At 44.9% G+C, this 9,685-nt stretch overlaps 1 long non-coding RNA gene across 1 annotated transcript; it reads right to left on the bottom strand.

The window, feature by feature from the left end:
- Nucleotides 1-1,182: 1,182 nt before the first annotated feature.
- On the bottom strand, nt 1,183-9,629 carry LOC126041866 (uncharacterized). Its single transcript, XR_007507005.1, has 5 exons — nt 9,414-9,629; nt 8,124-8,219; nt 2,661-2,745; nt 1,888-2,005; nt 1,183-1,337 (listed from the first exon to the last, which is right to left on the bottom strand). It is a non-coding gene; the product is annotated as an uncharacterized LOC126041866 (long non-coding RNA).
- Between the last annotated feature and the right edge of the window lie 56 nt (nt 9,630-9,685).

The raw sequence follows: 9,685 nt of genomic DNA, 5'->3' as shown, positions 1-9,685 counted from the left end.
TGGTTGCTATTCAGAAGCAGGCAGGAAACTGAAAACTAAGGTTTGTACCTGAACTCATCTCATACCCATGAAATGGCTATTCATTATAGCATCAAACAAATGGGAATTTGTCAGGCCTTCAGGTGGTGTAAAGTAAGAGCACTTCCATTTGTTTCAGTGTAATGATACCTGTTTACACCAACAGAGGAAACACGGCTTGAAGTCCTCCTCCTTGTATTTAATCTTCTGGCCTTTGCTAAGCTATCAAAAGAACTTTGTACAAAAAATCACTCCTGCTAATTTTATCAGGCTGCCTTCAGAGGCTGGGAAAACTGAGCCTGATTTTTATCTTGGCTAAGTTGGTATAAAATCGGAGGCGCACGCTGCTCTGGTGGCAATACCCTGAACTTCGGCAGAGCAGCGGAGATAATCCTCTGACAGCCCTCCAGGGTTTCTTTTCTAGTTGAGAGCCCACATTCAAATACCGATGAAGGGCAAGTGCTGCCTGGCTCCCTCCATGCTGAAAATCCACCTAGTTCTGGTGGATCTAGCCCTGCTTACTATTCCTGGACCCTAAAATAATATCTTTTTCTCTGCAAAACTTCACACTGGGGATCAATCTGTAAATTGCAGACATAATCAAACATATACCCTTTAGATAAACCTTCAAATAAGACTTTCTAAATCCCACATTTATGACAGAGGGAACTTGGTTCTTTTTTTGCGTTTTAAACTCAGATCCACCAGTCATCCATTTATTCATCCCATTATTTCTTCCATGTAAGCCCCTGAGCAGTCATGTAGCTCTTTAAAAATAATTTTAATCACACTATTCTAATGCTTGAGCACAATTATTTCAGAATCAAATAAACCAGGAAATCAGTGGGTGAAAGAAAATGGTCTGCGCGTACCTGGGTGGTAAGAGGTGACAGCCACCGAGGAAACACCAGCCAGGGGACGGAGCAGCAAAAGCAGGAGTGCAGGGCAGGGGAGAGCAGGGGAGGGCAGGGGAGGGCAAGGCAGGTCAGGGAAGGGCAGGGGAGGGAAGGGGAGGGCAGGGGGAGCCGGCCGCAGGCAGCAGAACTGAGTGCTGAACGCCTCGATGCTTCTTCTCAAGGGGTCGTAGATATCTTGCTTACCATGGCGTTTCAACGCACTGCCGCAGGTCACGTTCTCTTTGCTCCGCTTGAGCCTTACCTGTGTCTTGCCTCGGTGCCACCTCCCTGGGCAGGAGCTGGTGGTGAGTTCTCCCACTGTGCCCATGAAACACAGAGCAGCCTTGCCAAGCCTTCGGTGAGGGAGCGGGGCCTTGGGCAGCATGGGACAGCTCACAGGCTGCAGGGATTAACTCCTGTTTACTGTAATGAGAAATTAGATATCTATGTGCTTCTAAATTATTTGCCCAATGTTATGCAAGCAGTCTACAGTAGAGCAAGACATTGAGCACAGAGAGGATAAGAAGTAGGCTGGTGACTGACTCGCCTGTGACTGCTCTGCTGCTGCTTCATCTAGCTGATGAGCAAGCACACAATAGACGGTTTGTAAGAATATCTGTTTACACCAGGCTGGAAGACCTCCATAATGCAGCAGCAGTGATACAGTGGATGATGGCATCAGTAGGAGCAAAAAGAGTGACAATATGAAACTGGAAAGCCAGCGAGCAGTGGGCATGCAACTGGGATTTTAGAAGAGTGATTAATTGGAATTTATATTAGTTAGGGGAATCACAAACCTACTTAAAACATGCTTATCATACACAAACGTGAAGTGCCATCTACTCCATGGGTACACACCGGGGCTCACAGCAGTGCCACAGAGAAACAATTCTCCCATACTGGAGCATGCCCATCTGCTCTGGTATGGAAATCTCATTGAAACACATGCTCTGGAAATAGAGCATATGGTTACCTTCAGTCAAAAAACAGCGATGCTGTAGAGCAAGCAGGAGCTCCATCCATAGCCATTATAATATATTCAGAGGCAAATCCGGTATGGTCCCCATCTCCGTTCATTCAGTCAGAGGTTTCTGGAAGAGAAAAGCTGCAAGGTCTCTGCAGTGTGTGATGGAGCGCCCACCGACACTCACTCAACGAACAAGCCACGCTGCACTTGCTGAAGATCAGCCCCAGATTTTGTGCAAAGGCTGTGGAGGGGCAATGATCTTTACAATGCTAACACCTGCCTTGGGCAGCATGGGAGGAAGGCAAGTTGCAAACTGCCTCAGACCTAGTTCTGGCTGGTTTGAGTACTTGCTCCGCCTGAGATACGTGTTTCAGTTTCACAGGCATCACCGTCATCAGAAGTTCAACATGTATTTACAACCTTTTTGTACAAGGCATGTTGAGCCTTGTTTTGGTGCTGGGGATCCTGCATTTGCCTGGCTCCAGAGGCTGGCTGGGGCTTTGGTCTGGGAGGATGCTGCTTCTGGAGCAGCTTCACAGCATTTATTTCTACAGCAGTCTGGACGGGCCCCCTCCGCACTACCCAGTGAGGGCAGGTCCAGCTGGCTGGGCAGGGGATGCTGTGCCCCACGTCACACCCACCACCCCACACTGCCGCAGGGGGAGTGGGGACAGGCACCTGCGAGGGGGTTGCAAGCCACTGACACTGATTGAGAGCAAGAGCATCCAGGGAAAACCATTTAAAATAATTTCGTCATCTGTATGTGAATATACTCTTACCCCAGGATATACCATTCTCTGCTTCTGTTAAGGCTCAGCTTCTTCAAACGCTGGCTTCAGCTTCAGAGCCTTTCCCCTTTTGCTGCTGGAATAAGAAGGGTTTTTTAAAGGGTTGGTAGCAATTTTTTCACAGTTGCTTTCCATGCCAGGGGTGCTTTGCTAAATATCAAGTATGCATTGCTCCAGTAGTGACTGCTCTTAGCTTCTGTTCTTTGCTACTTTTATTCTCCAACCATGCCCATCACATCCGCGTGATCACATTCAAGCAGTTCTTGAGATACATGACACATATCATTTTCTCTCCAAGAGTCCTGATGGCTTTGCAAGTTAATTAAAATAGAACTTCAAAGGCTTTTTGTAATAGATTATAATATATTTGGTTTCATGACATCTGTTAAAATTTACAACTAAGGATGTCATTTTTGGTGAAAAACATGTTCTTCTACACCCAGCCCATTTATTTGTGTATTTATTTAGTGACAGAGCATCTCATTTATAAGAAACATGCAAAAGCAATCATTAATCATACTTTTGTCATAAAGCCGCTTCCCCAGCAGTTAACTAAAAATCCACAGACAAGCTGCTCGAATGAGGGTGTTCTGAGGACAGTCAACGAAACCTCGCCAAGAAAGCTGATAGAGTCACCTCTTTTTTTTCAAAGTCTAGCAGAGATTTGGTAAAGGAAAACAAAGAATTGGCAAATTAGACACTAGAGTTATCTGGAAAGTATACAGCACTATGGATGAGAAAGAAAAGTAAATCAAAAGCAGTTAGTGCAATCAGGATTTTCAGTGTATCAGAACCATTTCAGGATAAATTAAAAAGTGTTTTTATATCACTTACACAGCTCATAGGCTGTATCATAGCAGCAGTTCGAAGCATTCCTGCTCAAGTGGGAAACAAGTGATCTCAGCCACAGACAGCCCCGTTTGACAATGTTTCCATGCTTATTTTAGTAGGCAGGTATTGTCCAACCCCTCCTGCCTGCCAATGCCTCTGCCCAGAGCCCCACGCATGCCCAGGGTATGGTGATGCCCTGGGTAGATTCGCCCAGGACACTGCCATGACAGTGCCATTTGTGCACAGTGGAGGGTAAACATTTTGTTAAGTTTCCCCTCGTTTCTCCCTGCCATGCCTAGCTCACATCAGGAGACCTCCACTAACAACATCAGCCCTTGACATGAGGTGACTGATCTTGTGTTCGCTTGGGGATTTGCATTGCGTACCTCCCACCCCCACCAAAACACCACAACAAGGGAAAAGAAGAAGGAAAACTTCTGGAGAAAAGGCAGAAAGTTGTGCTGAACAATAAAGTTTGATCTCACTCCAAGAGACATAGACAAAGATCCATTTGATCTCCGTGGTGGACAATTTGGCTGAATACCCACGCATCACGAGCATAAGGACCCATCCGTGAAGCTGGGTCAGACTCACATCCCCGGTTAGCCTAAGTGCTGTTTTTGTAACTTCACAGAGCATCCTCAAAATCATCCCTCCATGTGGCATGCGCTTTGGCTCTGGCTCCCTGCTAAGCATCCATCCTGCCCATCCCTGCCTGATGCACATGCTCCCCGAGGCACATGAAGTGAAGTCCACCTTCAAGTCTCCATCACAGCTCCTGCTGGAGTGCTCTTCCCCACGTCACGGGTGAGGAGGCAGCAGGTGAGGGAAGCACACACCATCCTTCAGGAGGGCACAGGACTATGCTGGGGTACGCTGGCTTCCAGGCTGCTGCAGGCTGGGCAGCATGAGGGCAGCACAGCACTCCTGCCTGCCCCCAGCCCTGCCCGCAGCCGCAGGGTTGCCTCCTGCAATAGTCCCGCAGAAACACAAGCCAAATATCGCGTCACAAAAGCTCTGATGTAGGGGATTAAATCACTCTTTAATGTCAAGTGGTGAGGTTGTACGGATGCTGGTTTTGGCAGCTATCATGGGCCATAGTCTCTCCTTCACAAGGTGCCACCGCGTTTGAAGCAGCCCACAGCCACAGCAGTGGAGGACATGGTACCAGCACAAGCAGAAATTTCACTCAGGCTGAACATCTTATGGCTGTTTGTGCTGTTTTTGCAGACAGTCTTTGCACTCTGTTATCAGAATAGTTGCAGAAAAGGTTTCATGCTTTTGTACATAATTCCTTTTAAAGAAATGTGTTCTGCCTTGTTCTATGCTATAACCACAGTTTTAAAATGCTGGCATAATCATTGAAAGCACAACATGTCTGTCCATTTGACTTCCAATTTGCCTTAATGATCATTCCTAACCACTGAAAAGGACTCTGGACAGGGATCAGTCTATGCAAATAAGTTGTGAGCAATCTGTACAGGGGTTAAATTCAGTACGTCAAAATGCTAGACTCCTCTCTCTGTGGATATCAGCATTTTAAAGAACAACATCACCTTATTCTGTTGCTGAAAACCTCTCCGCACTGCATTACACCTGCGGGCACCCCAGCTCCCCCAGCGAGGGCCAGGTCCAGCACGGGTGCTGATGGGCACGGAGGTGGCGGGGGAGCTGCTCTCTGCCAGGGTCTGCTGGGACCGACCGCGCTCCTGCAGCTGTTTGCTTTTGGTCGTACTCTTTATGTTCTGGGATGACCTCTTTGCACACTCACCCTGCTCCTCACAGGACGCTGATCCTCCTGTGGCCACCTCCGGAGAGTGCACTGTCCTGCCTCTCGCCTGGGCTGAGAATGAACGTGTTTTGGCATTGCCACTCAGGGTGACATGGCTGGCCACTTTGACATATAGGCATGAAGGTCATTATATGTGCAAGTGATTAATGGACTGATGTCTTTCCTGAGTTCTTCTCTACGCTTTAATGAATATACTCGGTATTCAGCATGAACCTAGAGTGTATGCAGCTCAGCTGATAAAACCCATCTTGCAAAAATCAATGGAAGATGAAAAGACCCATGTCCATTACCTGAAGGGTTAGATGCAGTGCATCATCTTCACAACAATATAGCAGTACTAGTCTATAAAGTACTGTCTTATATCTGCAGTTGCTGTGTATTAAACAGTAATAAACAATGAAAAACAGCTTTGTGTCTGCACTGTCCTGCAGCAAACTAGAAATTTTCCTTGTCAGTCATCTATTTAAAGGTAAAAAGAACTCAACTAATCCAAAATCCTCCATTATTGTTATTTTTTTCTTAAACATTACCTCTGCATTTTGGACAATATAGACTTTGAAACACAAAACCCGACTGACTTAGATTTGCAGAGAGCTGAGTGTCCAGGAAATAGAACAAAGGCTGGGTGGCAGTTCCACAAGATCATTCTTCTAAAATGTGTGGTCAACAAACAGGACTGCTCCCAACGCCCTTAGGATTTTGAGTGAACACCCCAGAGTGAGGGGGAGCAAACCAAACCTTAGCTGTGCATGGTTGTCTCAGGTGAGGAGCCTTTATCACTAGGTATGGACTTCTTCTTGGTAAGTGCAGAGGAAGAATGCAGAGCAGGTTGAAAATAAACATTATTCCCTGGTGGGTTTTGAGGCAAACTCTGTAGCAGGATTACCAAAGTAGCTGGTGTGAGAGAACAACAGCAAAATCACCTGTGGGAGTCCCGGGCTGCAGCGAGGCCTCGGTGGGGTTAGTCAAACCTTAACCAAGGCTGTCCAGGGCATGGGTGGAAGGAGAGGAGCTCCAGCCACCTTCCTGCCCCAGGTCTACCACCACCTTCAGCCACGGAATACAGTTCACATTGTGTGCAGCTGTAATTGTCACTTCTTTTCATAAAAAGCTAAAAATATTAGCCGTGTTACAAGTGAACCTCAGAAAAGTAGTAAAGATTCATGCTAGTCCTGTAAAAATGCCCTCTACCTCCATTTCAAAAGGCTGTCTTCAACCTCTCACACTTTGATTTCTGAACTTTTGTGCTTTTTAATTATGTAGCAGTGAGAAAACAGCAAAGGCCATCTGAAAAAACAAGGTTTAAAACTGAAAATAGGTTAGGATCACTGCTATTATGAAGTACAAATATAGACAGTACCAGATTGCCTAGGCTACCTACACCACCTCCATGCATCACAAAGCTCAGATGGCCTCAAACTAGCCCAATCTAGTTAAAAAACATTATAAAATCATAATTTTACTTCGCTATTTTTTGCTAAACTGGCTGGGATATTCACAGCCTCAAATACTTGTATTAGCTTATTGTAGATAAGGGACTTTTTGCATTATGACATGGGTTGATTTGATACATAACTTTCCTTGACTATCTTTCCACGCTCTGCACAATGCTGCAAATGCAAGATATGCCAAGTAGCACACAGCTATAGCAATTTTTTGGAACCTCTCTAGAATACTACTGTGAAGTGAATTGCGACATCTTTTGAAGTAAAACCCTCTTGCAGAAATAAAGCAGACTCCTAAAGAAGAAGGATGGTGGCATTACATTAGTTCAGTGTGGCACAATATTCTTTCCTAGAAAATGGCATTTAGTAAACCTTGTATTTGCTTTATCCTATTAGAGAAGACAGAAATCCAATAACACTCACACATTTTCATAATCTGTTGCAAAGTGCATATATCTATGTGATATCAGCATGGGTTAGAAACAAATATCTCAGTATCCGGAAGTGTGTTGGAAATGAAAACTGCTGAATGTGAAAGAAGATCACTGTCAAACTACAACAATAAGATAGGTCTTGATTCATCGTGATCTCAAATTTGTCAATATCTTCATGTAAATGAGTGAGTATCCCAACTCTATTGTCTTTATTAACCATTAGCACAAGCATGACCAAATAAGACATCTTTCGTGTAATTCTTACAAAACTCACTCCTGCTTGACTCTTCCACATGACCCACTAGGTACAAAGGCCAGAGATACAACCATGGTCATTGCTCAGTCCATCCACCGTCAGCAACCTGCTTCAGTCTCATGTACATTGCATTCTTCCTACAGCACATAACTTAAAACATTCTGTGACCTTCACTTGTTGCATGTATCCAGCATAAGGAATTAAGAATTGGGGCTCCATCTTTTGAGAAGGTCTTTGCTACTTCCTCCCTCATCTGCAATGCTCAGAACCCGCAACCTTCCCTTATGGGACTCCATATATGCTTTCTCAAAGCACCTCCTCAACAATCAAACATACTATTAGAAGAATGACAATCTCCTAATGTAAATTGATGGGGCAAAGAACCTTTCTTAGGTAGTGCTCCAAGAGTGCCAAAAATCACAATAGCCTTGCAGCATCACCCAAATGTAGGTTGTTTTTCAGTTTGCCCCTAATACATTCAACCCAAAGTAAAATTGGTGTGAATTAAGGGCCTTCATTCAGTCTTCTTGTAAAATTAGCTTTTATCACACCTACCGAAGATGGTTCATGTATTCATAAATGTGGAAACGTATCATTAGGATGAGATGCCTTGGTTAAAAGTCAGTCATTAAATGCAGGTAGTAGATCTACTGAACCACAAAAGCTATGGTGCAAGGCTTGCCAGGACATTCTTACCTTCACCTTCTTCCTTCAGCGACGTGCCTCTGGGGGCTGGGGGGAGCCACTCACACGCCAGGCTGTTTTCCAGAATCAAATCACCACTTCTGCAGCCTAGGGCAAAATATATCTGAATCAAAGGGCATCTGTAGCAATAATATCAAATATGACAAGGCAAGTATGAACTGGGTCTAACAGCTAAAGACTTTTTGACTTTTTAAGATGTTCAATTGAACATTTAAAAGGTTTAGTCTCATATCAGGTCTAGAAAGCACCCTGGGGGCAGGCTTAAGTAACTACGCCATTAGGCAGTGAGCTGCAAATTGCCTATTAAGTCTGACTGAAACTGTAAAATTGCTTTTCACAATGCAAATTAATGTAAATAAGAACAATTGGTTACACATATCACAGACTATCAAATTGACGACAGATGATGCATACTGTTTTTCCCCCTGAATTAGCATTGCTTTAAAGTTAAATTTAGTGCGTGTTTAAGAGGTCTGGATGTTCCTATGATAAATTCTACCAATGCATTATAAACAGCCTGCACATCAGGATGTATATCCTCTATTATATGAAATATAAACCTCTTCTTAGGCAAGTCAGTGATACTTACTTTCAAGCCTAATAGAAATACCACAAAGCAAGCCATTTACTCAGCAACATATTCAGCCATATCTTAACCTCATTCAGAAGAGTGAGATTATGAATCAGTTATAAAGCCATTAGGACAGAAGGAGAAAGGCTGTGCATTTCAAAAGCATAGACAAATGATCAAAGCACTCATGTCAAGCCTTTGGGCTCCAGTCAGTCACTAGTGGAAGCAGCTGTGTGCAGTAGCTAGCAACGTCATCGCCAGGAGCTTTGACTGGGCATTGTATTTTTTAAATTTGTTTCCCAAAGATGCAACACAATGTAAACCAGAAAGTTCCCCTTCTTTGCCTCAACTTTGGTTAAACAGAGTCACCGTACACAGGCACAACCAACTTAACTGCTTGGGAAGAACAAGGTCTTTGTCAAGTGACGGACACCTTCAGTGTTGGTAGTCTACTTCTATTCCACAAATTCATCCTTCAGGAAAGTTCCTCACTGACAGCAAGGGGCAGCAGAGGCTCTACAGCAGTCAGAGCAGAGTCTTCCTATTTAGTGATGGTGGGGTGTCCTTATCAGAGATTTTGCTTATCAGTATTAACATATGTTATCTGAATTTTTACATTCCCATTAGCTACAGAAATAACTGTCATAACTTTATTACAGACTCTCGCATAAATCAGATATCCTGATAGCTCCCTGAGGATTACAGCTTACCTTGGTGAGGGATGTAAAGCTGTAAACGAGGCACGGGTAACGATAGCACTTGATAACAGATGCCCATACCCTGACGTGTGAGGGGCACCATGCGGCTGCAGTCCCACGACCCCCCAAGCTCCCCGTGCTTGGCACAGTCCCGTGCCGCAGCCGATGCTGCTCCACGTGTGCAGGCGCAAGGGGACAGCCGAGCCCCGAGGATGGACAAGGGCAGCAGACGGCTGCTGGCAGACCTCCCTGGGGTCCCATGGCCATGCCTTACTCCCTTGGAA

This window comes from Accipiter gentilis, chromosome 8, assembly GCF_929443795.1.
Source record: "Accipiter gentilis chromosome 8, bAccGen1.1, whole genome shotgun sequence".
NCBI classification, from domain to species: Eukaryota; Metazoa; Chordata; class Aves; order Accipitriformes; family Accipitridae; genus Astur; species Astur gentilis.
This window is presented reverse-complemented; position numbering and strand designations above follow the sequence as displayed.